Genomic DNA, 14,513 nt, shown 5'->3' with positions numbered 1-14,513 from the left:
TAAAAAAAAAAAAGAAGCAGGTACGAGGATCCAACTGTCTTCTATTAAGCCAGTCATAAAAGAGAGTTGCAAAACTATAAAACAATACAACTATTCTAATTTTTTTCTTTTAGAAAATATATTTTTTATAAAAAGTATGTAAAAGATTTATTACTATTATTTTAAAATAGTTAACTAATTTTAAAGCCTCAGTTTCTAATACTTTTTTCCATATTTGTACTATGGTAAATATCTATAGCTACAATCCACATAAATAAAAGTTTCTGAAGTCCTCAATAATTTTTAAGAGCATAAAAAGGGTCCCAAAACCAAAACACTTGAGAACTGCTGATATAGACCACCCATTCCTGACTCCCAGTTCTTGGGGCTTGTTTCCAGCACACCTACCCCTCCCATTCACTTCTCCACAGAATAAGAATTATAAAACCTAAAAATAAAATCAAAAACAAAACTTAGCTGAAGAAGAAATAAGAGAGCAGAAGAAGAGATAAGAGAGCAGGCACAGTGAGCTAAATAGAGAATAAGATCCTTTCCTTCCCTTCAAAATAATATTCCTTTAAGGGCCACGGCCTGGTACGTAGCCCTGCCAGGCTAGGCTGAGTTCATCCACAACCCCTCCCTACTGCCACCTGAGGGAGAAGAAAGACTAGGGGCAGAGGGTTGAGTGGGAATTCAGGTGTCATATCTGCTTCACATTCAGTACCTGATTTGATACAACCAATGAAGTAAGACAGCTGGGGCCATTTTTTTCTTAGTCACAGGGGAGGAAACAGAGGTTTGTACCTTGACTAATACCAGTAAATAAAACACAGGCTGGGAGCTGCAGCCTCAGCGTTGCAACCCAGGTTTCCTTCCACGGGGCATTCACTCTAAGATGCCTCTCTTCCCCACTCAAGCCCAGAGGTCCACCATTAAAGATGCATTATTTTACTTGTAAGTAAGATCTTATGTTTATAAGCCACATAAAATTATTTTTTTAATTCTTTGTCCATTCTTTTGGGTAACTGGTCTTTTTATAAGAGAAAATGACCCTTTGTATTACTTTTCAATTACAAAACTAGTTTAAAACTGATTAAAAAGTAAAACAATGAAATAGACAAAAAATCAATAGAGATGATAACATAAAAGCTGGTTATTAGAAAAAGAAAATAGACCTCTAACAAAACTAAAAGGCATGAGGGGCTTCCCTGCCAGTCCAGTGTTTAGGACTCCACGCTTCCACTTCAGGGGGCGTGGGTTTGATCCCTGGTTGGGGAACGAAGATCCCACCTGCCGCACGGTGCAGCCAAAAACAAAACGGCATAAAGCATTAAATAAATGATACTGGGAATGAAGAAGGGAAGATTAAATACAGTGGAGATATGAAAACAAGAGAAGACTGAAAATTTTATGCTAATAGTTTTAAACTTTGACTTTTTAAAAATTTTTTTGAGAAAAAATTTTAAATTACCAAAACTGACTGGAGGAGAAGTAAGTTCCAGTAATATGTATAGTAAGAGTAATAGAAGTAATATTCTGAAGGTATCCTTTTAAAATGCAAACCCCTTAGGGCAGGAAGTACTAGTGAGTTGTTCCTCATCTGCCTTTTGTGACAAAATAGATGGGATTTTGGAGCCTAGGCCTGTCTGTCTGGTTGGAAGGAAAGAAGGTACTAGAATACAGAGGACGGGCTGGCACTGCTCCTTGTTTAGCAGCCCTGGAGTCAGATTACCCCTCTGTCCCGTTCTGACATTAGATTCAGAAATGAGTTTGGGGGACTCCTCTGGCAGTCCAGTGATTAAGGCTGAACCAGGCTGCCAAGACATCCCCTGCTAACTTCCCCAAGACTCAGCACCTCAAACATGAGAGTCTGCTTGGCCTGTCAGTCCCAGGTGGAAACAGAGATGTCCCTGTCAATCTGGCTCTGCCCAGCCCCAAGGCTCAGCCTACAATCCCCTCATCCCTTTCTCCTTTCCTCCTCTCCTTACTTCTTCTCCCTCTCTCCTGCCTCCTCCTCTTCTTCCCTCTCTCTGCCTCCCCTTCCCCATCTTCTGTAAGGTGACAAAGAGTAGCTCCATGTGTGGCTGGAGTCATATCAGGTACTACTTCTTGGTACTTCCAGCCAGAGGAGTTGTAGCAAATAGGTGGAGTCCTGAGGCCTAACCCTCAGCCTGTCTTGGCTCGTTTCCCAAACTCATTTCTTTTCGCTTTTTGGTTTTTGTTTTGTTTCATTTTTAAAATATTTTTTTGGCTGTGCCACACAGCATGTGGGATCTTAGTTCCCTGACCAGGGATTGAACCTGCTCCCCCTGCATTGGAAGTTTGGAGTCTTAATCACTGGACTGCCAGGGAAGTCCCCCAAATTCATTTCTGAATCTGATGTCAGAACGGGACAGAGAAGGGGTCTGAGGGATGTGGTAGTGTGTGCAGTAAAGGGAGATAGTTGTTTAGCTCTGTCCCCTGGTAGTGGAGTTAACGCAAGAGTTCTACCTGTTTACACCTTGCACTGTCTGTAGCCCAAATGAATATCCCATATACATAAGCACTACTGCGTCTCATATTTGTCAATGCAGTTGGATGAGTAAAAATTAAATCTATTTAAATGTTACCCTGTCCACACCAGCTTGTTACTACTAGTATTATCTCAAGCAACAGACACTAGAAGCACCACCTCTACGTGTGCACACGTGTGTGTGTGTGTGTGTGTGTGTGTGTGTGTGTGTGCGCGCTGAGGGGTGAAAATTCCTTAAATATCTTAATGACAGAAAGGGTGATCTCTTTCAGGAAAAGGATGGGGATGACCAGTGTACCCAACATTGCTGTGGTCAAGTTATGATGTCTCCTTATGGTCTTATCCATGGGGATGGGAATGGGAAGGAGGCCACAGCAGAGAGAGAGCTGAGTTTAGGCAGAAAGGGTTCCTTTGTGGACCTTGCTAATGATTTAGTCCTGGATTGACTCTAGCCCCTGGCAGCCCCTAAAGCAGGCACTGCAGTGGACTCCTTGCCTTGCTAAAGCCTCAGGAGTGGGATGGGATTTGGGAAGGCAGATACTCACTGTGACCTCCAACTTCTACTGACTACCTGGAGTGGACGGCCTGTCCAGATAACAGACAACTGATGCTGCAATGACACTGACCACACCTGAGGCCAGGAACTTGATCAGGCATGTTCAAGTGCATTAATGAACATAGTGGGTTGGAAGAATTAAAATCTGGGCCATATCAGATGTTAGACAGTCCTTACCAAAGTCAGCCTCTGGTGAGAATGTAGATAGGAATCCAGTATCAGAGAACTAAAAACCTATGAGAGGTGCCACCCCATGGGCATTTCCCAGTCCAGGTTGGTATTATGATTTGAAAAGCCCTAAGGAAGGTACCCAGATTCTCCCTCCTATCTAGTGAAATAATGCCTAAAATTCCTAAATTAGACCTCTCTTCCTTTCACTGCACTTCCACTAGCTTGGGCAGTGCTGGGTGGTGTTGGATGGAGCCGGGACCAGTATTATTCTGAGCTGTTGGCACTCTTTTCCCCCCCAGTACAGATGAAGGCTCTGAGTGGATGGAAGTAATGATGAGGCACTAGCTTTCTAATATTGCCTGCAACTAATTCTATTGATGATCTAGACTTTCAGATCTCTCTCCCTAACCCCACCAAAACTATCTGGGTTCAATCTTTGGAAACAGTGAGCTGCTTCTTCAAAGTGCCCATCACTCCCTGCCACCTGAGACCTACAATGTAGGGTACTTTCAGCACGGGCTCTATGTAGGCTCAAAGGCTGTAAGTGATTTACTCAAAACCTCCCTCTGGGGGTTCCTCTGTATAGGTGGTAACACAGTAGAAAGCCTGGTGTATTTTGAAGTGATCTGTCAGTCCCTTAGAAATCCTCCTTCCAAAAATATCCTCCCTGGGCTTCCCTGATGGAGCAGTGGTTAAGAATCCACCTGCCAATGCAGGGGATACGGGTTCGAGCGCTGGTCTGGGATGATCCCACATGCCGCGGAGCAACTAAGCCCGTGCGTCACAACTACTGAGCTCATGTGCCACAACTACTGAAGCCCACGCGCCTAGAGCCTGTGCTCCGCAACAAGAGAAGCCACCGCGGTGAGAAGCCTGCGCACCGCAACGAAGAGTAGCCCCAGCTTGCCGCAACTAGAGAAAGCTCGCGCACAGCAACGAAGACCCAACGCAGCCAAATAAATAAATAAATAAATAAAATTGTAAAAAAAACAAAAATATCCTCCCTGCTCCAGACACACCTGGCACCTAAAATTTCACCATTAGAGGTCCTTAAAGTAACTCAGTAGGTCTCTAGGAAAACAAAAAGACCTCTTGATTCAGGGTAGGGGTGGGCGATTAGTGAGAAGTCACAAAAGAACAAACCAGTGGTAGGCCTTGAATTCCTAGATGAAAGGCTTAGAGGTAGCAATCCAGTGGGAAGAGGAGTGGGGGTGGGCAAGTGGGAGGGTTGAGAGTATCTAAAGCCATTTTTCATAGTGAATACAGGTTTTTTAATTACACTGAATATTTATTTGGGGTGGCTTTGGCAAGGGATTGATAGAGATCTGGGATGCTAAAGACTCCCCCGTAAACCACCCCTTGACGGTAACACTGCAACAAGAGAAACAATCAGAGCGCTAAGACCTTAGAAACCAAGGTACAAGAGCCCTGGACTTGGGGGGTTGGGGGAGAAAACCAAATTCAATTCCTTCCCCTCTTAGTCACTCTGCTTGTCAGAGGCAGGCAAATACCACAAGGCTGTGCTGAGGAATATCCAAGAGGGTCTTGAGTCCTCAGAATTCTCGGCAGGGTCCCCTCCCTTGTGGAGGCCTTGGATGTAAGTGCAGGAGCTGGGGCCAAGAAAGGCAGGAAAAGGGCAGAATAAATTGTGGGCTGATTGTCCAGTCACATGATGAGATCTCACTGCTTCTTGTCACGTAATTTCTTTTTCCCTCCTCCTCTGGTCTCTCCCTCTCCTCCTTTCCCCTCCCTTTGCTCTTGATTTGGTTAAAATAGATGCAAACTCTGGTCTTTTCTATTTTTAATACCTAGCCATTACATAATCTACGCTGTAATTGCTGACTTGAAAAACTATTGGCAACAGTAGAAAATCCCCAGAGTTTTAAACAGGAAAAGGATTATTACAGCACAAAAGCCTTTGGCAGTTTTACTGACTGGTAAACCGTCTGTAGTCGTCACTTGCCAGTGGAAGTCACGTGGGCCTTGGGAAACACTCTCCCCATCTCAGGGAAAGCAGGCTGGGGGAAGGGATGAACCACAGCTTCATCTGGGAGGAGGATGCTTTGTGTGGCCAGTCAGGGGGTGGGATGGTGTACTGGAGCTCCTGCTGGGCCCAGCCCAGAGTGGGAGGGAGGAAGGAGGGAGCTTCAGGGTATCCGCCCCCTCTCCTCCCAGGGGCCACTTTTTACTGCGTCTGTTTCTTGCTAGAGAGTCAAGTCTCCAGAATCCCCAACCTCTCCCTCATCGACTTCCTGGGCCTTCCTACAGCCTCCGACACATTTCTGGGCAAGCCTGAGTGAGGATGGACTATTTCAGTTAAATAGATCATTTTATAAAGACAAAGGAGCAAGAAAGACTGCTTGTTAATCACACAGATCTGACCCACTCCTCTGCAAGGCTTTCCACATATTAAGTCAACCACCACACTATTTAATTCCTCAATAAAATGACCTTATAACAATATAGCACTAGAGGTTTGATTTAATTATCTCATTAAGACAAAAGTTCTCTGTATATGTGTTGGGGGTGTGGGTAGTATAGGAGATACAAAGGGGACAGGGACAGCTTTCCATGATTTTGCCAATTCTGCCACAATCTTTTTTTGTGTGTGTGGTATGCGGGCCTGTCACTGCTGTGGCCTCTCCCGTTGCGGAGCACAGGCTCCGGACGCACAGGCTCAGCGGCCATGGCTCACAGGCCCAGCCGCTCTGTGGCATGTGGGATCTTCCCAGACCGGGGCACGAACCCATGTCCCCTGCATCGGCAGGCGGACTCTCAACCACTGCGCCACCAGGGAAGCCCATCTGCCACAATCTTAACCCCAATAATCAAGGAGGATCAGTCCAATCTGGGTAACTATATGTGACAATTCATTCAATAAATGTTTGCTGAATGCCACACGCTGAACTATTTCCTGGGGATATAACATTGAGTAAAATCACTGCCCTAGTGGAATTGCCAGGTCAGTGAGGAAGACAGACATTAATCAAAATATTACATAAACATATCATTACTAACTATGATGAAGGGTTAGGGAAAAGTATAGGGCGCTAGGGGCATTTAGAACAGGAAGACCTGATAGGGTCTGAGGGTTCCTAGATACCTACGGACTTCAGGGTTCTTTTAATTCAGCACCCATCTTCCTTCCCGTTCCCCTTCCTCCCTCCCTCCTTACTTCCTGTAGTTAATATTTACTTAAAAAAAATTACTTTTTTTCTATGTAGAGAGGATGATACTAGGTTCTTTATGGTCTCATTTGCTTCATAGAGCAAACTTACAATTTAGTGCTTTAGGACAAAACTGTCTGTTAAGAAAAGCCAAAACACACTTTACAGTGAGAACTATATATAATTCATGATGACCTGAATTAGCACTCAACTGGCTGCAAATGACAAAAATCCAAATCACACTCTCAAAAGGAAAAAAAAAAAGGGGAAAGCCTGACCCATGTAAAAGAGATATCCAGAGTTAGACTAGCTTAAGGTATGGTTAGATCCTGGTACTCAAAAGATGTCATTTAGTCTCCATCTCTCTCGATCTTGCAGTTCAGCTTTCATCTGTGTTGGCTTCAGAACTCCCCCTGGGGCAGCAAGATGGTCACCAGCAGCCTCAGGATTATGTACATTCTACAGGTTTGGCAATCCAGTTGGAAAAGAAATGAGAATTCACTTCTTAACAGTTCCAGTGAAAGTCCAGAGTCCTGATTGGCCTGAATTTCAGAACATGCCCATGCTAACTGCCATTCTCTGACTGGCACAGTCATGTGTCCTCCATCTAGAACCAAAGGATGGACTTTACTACGCCAGAACCTGATCTGAGAGTAGGAAGGAGGTGGTCCCTCAGAGTAAATCAAGGTGCTCTTATCTAAGACGGGAGAATGATGCTGGGCAGTCAAAGCCCACTCAACTCTATTGTCCTCAAAGTTTGGAATTACAGTGGATGTTAAGACTAAACAAAAGGTTCTTCCATCAACTGAGTCTTCCTCCTTAAGGAATGAGCAAGAGTGCTTATTTAGTGTGGCACTGGGTGGATTTGCCCTGTTCCCAATCCAGCTACATGGAGACCTTGGCATCTTTAGGGCCCTCACTGGAGCCTTAATATTTGTTTAGGTACTTGCTCAGAGCAGTCTTCAAGTCCCAATACCTCGTGGAAAACTTTTCCTACCTCCCTTCACTCCCTACACAGGGCTGGTGTGGCTGGGGAGGCCAGAGCTCTCTCTGTGACAAGCGTCCTCAGGGTCTGTGTAAATTACAGGAAAGGAAGAGAATGACAAGTCCTTTGTTGGCAAGTTTTGTTTCCCTTTTGGAGTCTAAACTGAAAAATGGTTTCCTTTGGGCAGAAAGGGGAGTATCAGGACAGTTCCTGGAGCATCCAACAAACAGACTTCCATCAGAAAGACCTTGGGGCGGGGGTGGGGGTGGATCACTGTTAAACAGTCTGTGAGTTACACAGCACTACAGCAATCATATGTTAGCTGCAACCACCCTCACCTTGGGCATGTTACAGAAGTGCCTGGATCCCCCTATCCAATAGCCTCTCGCAATTTCTGCAAATTCCCAGCAGCTAATACTCTTAGCAGTCCCTTCTGGCTCTGGCTCCAGCTGGACTTTTGATCTCACTCACATCTCACCTCCTGAAGCTGGTCTCTTCTCTCTGCTCTGAGTTGTCCCAGATGTGGGACTTGGTTCCCTTTCTCCATGCTTTACCAAAAAGAAAAATATACACGTATACAAACTCCATCAAAACACTATGTGTTCATCAGCCTTTTCTAAAGTTATGAAAAAACAGATGGGTTTTATATTACCATGTTGCTTGGCTCCTTCACCCTCTCCAGTCACTTCTCTCATTTGGGAGGGGTCTCCCCTTCCCTCAGGAAACTAAATTCCCCTCATATTATTCAGAGCAACTTAGCTCTCCATCCCCCTACCTCTGATATCCAACAACCCATAGCTAGAGTCAGCCCACTATGAACCACCTACTCCAGGTTCCACTCTGACCAGCACTATGGAACATAAAGAAGTTTAAGTTTTGAACTTTCACTCTCTCACCACTACCATTCTGTGGTGGAATGCTTTTTTCCCCTAAGCATATGAATTGTACTACCCTGTTTAGAACAGAACTGGCTGCAGTCAGTTTGGGTTTTAAATAAGTTTCTATTACATCACTCTATGTGAACTCTCCAGCTCAGAGAAAAGCCTACATTACAAGTCTAAACCAGTTCCCATACACCCATATTGGGGTCTACTGACACTGAGAATGTGATTAAGGAACACAGTGCTTCTGTCCCAAAGAAGGACAAAGGGGTTATATGTAAGTTCTTGTGCCACCCTGCGATACAATTCCTACTGTTTCCAGGCTGGAGTTCTGGAGCTTCAAACGCCAGGGAACTAGGCAAAACTAAGGTGTCAGTTTCAAGGATTCCTTTCACCTCGGTTGGTGGGTGCCTAAAACCAGCTGAGAGGCTTCTCCAAAGGAGAGGTAAGGACAAATGCAAGGAGCAGGTTTCCTCCCAAGACCTAGGGCAGCTCTAATAAGCCTTGCCTTCCTAGGCCACTCAGGTAATTACCTTCCCTTTCTAAGGGGAAGAGAAGCAAGAAAGGCCTCCCTAAGGAGGCCCCTGTCCCTTCCATGGCATCTGAGGCAGGAGGCTGAGAGGCTCTGCAAGGCTGTGAATACCAAAAAGCAACAAATCCTAGGCAAGAAGAATTCTGAGTTTTGAATTCCTTTGTTCATCACACCAGAAACTGCAACTGTAGGCACCATGGCCCAGTAGCCTTCCTCAGGAATCTTTTTCGTTCCAGGAAAGGAGGGGTAGTGAGAGGTCCCTAAATTCTTCACAGAGGCTAAAATTTATAATACCAGATTAAACAAAGAGAGGAAGAGGTGAGGATGGGAAATAAATCTTCTATCTTACATGAAGAGAAGACAAAACTTGATGTTTCATTTGTTAATGTCATAATTATAATAATACAGCCTTAAATATTGTTTAACCTAAAGGAGCCCTCTAATAAAATTTAAAACAGGATGAATACATTCCAAATCAAATAAATAAGAATATTAAAAAAACAATTAATAGGGCCCTTTCTCACCTTCTGAGATGGCCCACACTCTGTGGAGTGTGTTTCTCCCAAAGCTGCTCTTGCCTTCTGAGATGGCCCACATTCTGTCTGTGAAGTGTGTTTCTCTCTAAATAAATCCACTTCTCACCTATCACTTTGTCTCTCACTGAATTCTTTCTGCGATGAGACATCAAGAACCTGAGCTTCAGTAAGTCCTGAGACCAGCTAGACCAACTCCCACTCATCGTCAACACCACTGGGGACATCTTCTATGCTGTTTCTTTGTGACTTTTTGGGCACTAACACCTGGTTGGGAGACTACCTTGGAAGAGATAGCATCTAAAATCATATTTTTGTACTCTGATGCTGTTACAAAAAGTGTTTCATCATCAAGGAGATTCATAGAAAAGCTATGGAAACAATTACAACCGTTCCACAACAAGATGATGGCTATGCGAGGAGTCCAGCCCATACTGACTTAAAACAAGGAGCTGTCCTGCCCCTGGGGCCCCTAGATCAGGCATCCAGAGATTTTTACTCCCTGAGAGGCAGGGTTGATGCCCCTACTCAGCCTTGAAGCAGTTACATAAGACAGACCATCGCCCTTCTGATTCCCATAAGAATATGGGAATAAAATCTCTGAGGGGGAGAATGAAACAGAAGGAGGCAGGGCACAACCTTTGAAAGAATGACATAGCCCGAGGACATGACTTAAACTGATTAAAACCAAATGGGTCCAAGATGGCAGACAAGTCAACTTCCACTAGACCTTGAGCCTCAGTATATGCTCACATCAGCAAGCTAAATGACACACCCACAGGTGCCATGACAGTTCCAAGACCAACCATAAGCATCAAAAAGTGGGCGGTGGCCCAATTCCTGGAAATCCCCGCCCCCTACTAAAATAGCTGGAATACTCCTCCCACTCATTAGCTTATGAAATTACCTACTCTATACCTATTTTATACTGACAACCCCATACCCTGGTGCCTTTCTCACCTTCTAAGATGGCCCACACTCTGTCTGTGGAGTGTGTTTCTCCCAAGGCCGCTCTCGCCTTCTGAGATGACCCACACTCTGTCTGTGGAGGGTGTTTCTCTCTAAATAAATCCACTTCTTACCTAAAAAAAAAGAAAAAAAAAAAAAAAAAAGAAAAAGAAATTAATAGGAACATTCTATTCATATTGCTCTGTACTTGCTTCTTTTTTGGGGGTGGGGTGGATGTGAATTTATTTATATTAAGGCCTTATGAAAGCATAAAAAGGTTACATTTTGTGGCATATTTAACAAAATGTACTGACTGAAAATAAAGCTGGAATTGTCCCCAGAAAACTCAGGACCCCTAGTCTCACTAGGCTCTTGTTTTTTTTTTTTTTTTTTTTTTTGTGCTACGCCCCGGACCAGGGCACGAACCCGTGTCCCCTGCATTGGCAGGCGGATTCTCAACCACTGCGCCACCAGGGAAGCCCTCACTAGGCTCTTTATAGCAGTCCTGTAGGGTATACTTGCTCTTTTCACTGATACAGAACCTACTTCAATGTTTTCATGGCCACATAGCATTTCACAGTCCCTACTCATGGATATTTACCAATGCAATAAACATTCTTGTCCAGAGAACTCTGTGCTCAAGGATAAGCACTTCTTTAGACAAAATTGTAGTTTGCCCTGCTGTGACTTGCCTATTTGTATTTTTTGCCTATTTTCTATAGGAGTTGTTGTCTTTTCCTTATAGATTTTTAGAAACCTTTTATAGATTATAGATACTAATCCATTGGGTTGTTTTTTTTTTAGGCTACATTGGGTCTTTGTTGCTGCGCGCGGGCTTTCTCTAGTTATGGCGAATGGAGGCTACTCTTCGTTGCGGTGCGCGGGCTTCTCATTGCAGTGGCTTCTCTTGTTGCGGAGCATGGGCTCTAGCTGCGTGGGCTTCAGTAGTTACAGCACACAGGCTCAGTAGTCGTGGCGTGCGGGCTTCAGTAGTTGTGGCACGTGGGCCCTAGAGTGCACGGGCTTCAGTAGTTGTGGCGCACGGGCTTAGATGCTCCACAGCATGTGGGATCCTCCCAGACCAGGGCTCGAACCTGCATCCCCTGCATTGGCAGGCAGATTCTTAACCACTGTACCACCAGGGAAGTCCCTTAATCCATTGTTTATCACATACATTGCAAAAATTTTCTCCCAGCCTGTTGGTTGTCTTCTAACTTTGTTTATGATGACTTTGCCATACAGAAGTTTCTCATTTTTATGTGACAAAACCAGTTACAAACAATTTAGAAAGTACTGCCATGGGAGCAATGTATTCCAAGCTCTGAGCCACACAGCCTCCTCTGCTAGGGGCCACATAGCTGTGCTTAGTAGGTTCCTGTGGTGAAATGGCTGGTTAGGCAATCATTTTCTGAGCTGTTCACGTCTGGTTTTACAGCCAAGGTGGTGGTGTAAATTAATCAAGTTAAGAAGGAGCAAAAGAATTGTGAAGATTTTACTTGCTTGCTCATTTTCATCTATTTGGAGGCTTCTTTCTTAAATGTTTGGAGTCACGTACTAACAATGTCAAAGAAATCCTGAGCCACTGAAAATCCATAAACATCTTTATAAACAATAATCTGAGTATTTCCAGACCCTTTCAAATGTAGGCTTTAGGGCATTATTTGCTGTCACTGTGGAGGGAAAAATACATTCCAGACCCCACAGGAATAGAAAGGCTCAAGAGTCAAATGACTCCTAAAGTTTCAAGCAAGAAACCTTTAAAGTTTCCCTTCAGCCTCTCACAGATGATTAGCACTGGCCCCAATCTGATCCTGAACAGTTCAAAAAACCCTAGTGGCCAAATGGGGTTTTGCCTGCAAGAGTACTTATTCCCTGTTGCTGCAAATGTGCCTACAGGCCCAATACTTTGTGGAGGCCATCCCACTTGGCCAGAACTACCTGCCGCCCCACTAATGAAACTCCATAGTATTTAGGCCAGCTGTGCAGAAGACAGCCCTAAAAGATGGTTCTGGCCTCCTTTCCCCTAGCTGAAACCTGACAGTCCTTAAGGAACTTGGTTTCTGAACAATGAAGGTTCTGCCATAAAATCATCCTTCAGTATCCAGTGGTACCCAAAGGAGAAACAGATGGTCTGTCTCAATGCTGCTTTAACGCCATTATTCCTATAACCTTAAAAAAAAAAATCCTTCCTTTGCTGAGGCCTATACCAAACAACAATGCTCCTCCCCATTTCTGTAAGCTATTGACCTCCTGGTCATCAAGGACTTGGCCCCTTGATCAGAGTCTGCCTTTCCACTCCAAGTCACACCTTTTGCCTGCTCATGGTCTCCTATATCCTCCTATATTTCTACCTCTCCTTGTCTTGTCTTCTACAGTTTCTTCTTCAACTTCATTGACATTTCCAGCCTCGCGATACCCACCCCCCTCATCGTTTTGCTGCCTATCAGTCCTCTCCTAGATTCACTTCTTTCTCTAGTCAAGTGGACAACCACTCTACTACCAATATCCGAGACTCCCCTTACTCCAAGTCTTCCATTTGCTCCACAAAACACAGCTCCTGTTTGAATACGATGTCCTCTGCTTTAACCCCCAAGTTGCTGAGCACTGCTAAAGCAATCATTCATCATGAGGGCTACTTCCTCTAGAAAGTCACTGTCTCCAATATTAGCTGGGTCTTTAGCACGGCTCAGCTATCCTCCTCCGTGTCTCCAGATTACAGCCATTGGCACAACAGATTTTAAAAACCATGCCACTGTCCCCACTATTGCACCTGCTCCTGGCAGATGACTTCAATTTCTTCTGCCCAGAGAAAACAAAGCCCAACAGAAAGAAACTGTCTCCTCAAAATACCAACTCCCTCTGCCCCATCACATCCCTCACCCTATCAAATGAGAGTCAAAAGTGCTCCAGAGAGTACTAGCAAAAGGTGGGAAAGCAATAAATGGTGATGTCGTGGTGATGCAGTTAAAATCAGTGATGGCTTTGTCCTTTGTTCAGTTCAAGTTTAATCTCTCTACCGACTCTTAGGATACAGTAGACCCTTCTCCCCTGGAGCCTTGCTCAACAATTTTTATTTCTCCTTTCTGTCTTCAACTTCTCCCTCTCTTCTAGCTCTTTCCCCACAGCACAAGGTCATGCTTGGGTCTCAAAAAACAAATAACCCTCTCTAGATCCTATGTCCCCCCTTCACCAACTCTCCTCTCTTCACAGACAAGCTTCTTGAAAGAGTGGCCTCCCTGATGGGGTCCACACCCTTGCCTCCATCTGCTAGCTGCAGAGATACTATCTAATAAAAGAGAGTGGACTGCTCTTATTTACCAAAGGTCTGCTCTTCGGAAAACTGCTCTAGAGATTAGCAAAGAAACACGGTGAAAAGAAATACACTGTGTTGCAATTAATTCAGAACTTTAATAATATAAATGAGGAGAATAGATTTTCCTTTGTATCAACACTACATCTGACTAGGGTATAAGCAAGATCGTTTAAAGTGTTAAGACAAAGAAACGTGTTTTCACAAAACTCTGATTCTCTAGATCCAAAGGTAAAAATCATCTCTCCTCTCTGAGTTCCCACAGCATTAGTCTTATACCTGTCATACCCTATCAGTTTATATCAAATTATCATTAAAACTCTCTGCAGTTAATAAATAATTGATAAATGAATGATTATTATTATAGATTGGATAATTCTAATAATAGATCTACTCAACCAATTAAATCAGGCCCCCTGAAGATCCTCCACTGACATTTTGCTAACTTAGTATTAGGCTTTTTTTACACATTGAATTTCACAAAGTTGCATTCAGTCATTCACATCCTGTAATTCAGGTTTTCACTTATTTAAATGTGCCTTAAAAATATCAAATACTAAGGCATTACCATGTCATTTGGTGTTCAGTCTAAAAAGACTAAGGTAGAAGTCAATGAGGCAGGAATTACCCAATCTGAGGGATGTGAGCAGGGCATTCTGGGGGAAGGAGTGCATCTTCCCTGCCTCACCTGAAAAACAGCCCAAGAGACGCTCCTCCAGGAGGGAATGAGACGCCCTCTCACACCGTCTGCCCCTTCTGCCGCAGCCCCTTGACACGACCTGAGTGTTCAGCTCCCTGGCACAGGCACGGCTTTGCCATTCCTGGACCTCCCGAAGTGTGTTCATTTTTTTTTTTTTTTTTTTTTTTTTCTGCGGGCCTCTCACTGTTGTGGCCTCTCCCATTGCCGAGCACAGGCTCCGGACGTGCAGGCTCAGCGGT

At 44.3% G+C, this 14,513-nt stretch overlaps 1 long non-coding RNA gene across 1 annotated transcript in view; it reads right to left on the bottom strand.

Annotated features, from left to right (window-relative positions):
• Nucleotides 1–14,513, bottom strand: part of LOC102987706 (uncharacterized) — a 57,521-nt gene that overhangs the window by 14,171 nt on the left and 28,837 nt on the right. The window contains exon 6 of the long non-coding RNA XR_448160.3: nt 10,277–10,398. This is a non-coding gene — a long non-coding RNA (uncharacterized lncRNA). The remainder of the gene's footprint in view (nt 1–10,276; nt 10,399–14,513) is intronic.

Source organism: Physeter macrocephalus, chromosome 12 (genome assembly GCF_002837175.3).
Source record: "Physeter macrocephalus isolate SW-GA chromosome 12, ASM283717v5, whole genome shotgun sequence".
Taxonomy (NCBI): domain Eukaryota; kingdom Metazoa; phylum Chordata; class Mammalia; order Artiodactyla; family Physeteridae; genus Physeter; species Physeter macrocephalus.
This window is presented reverse-complemented; position numbering and strand designations above follow the sequence as displayed.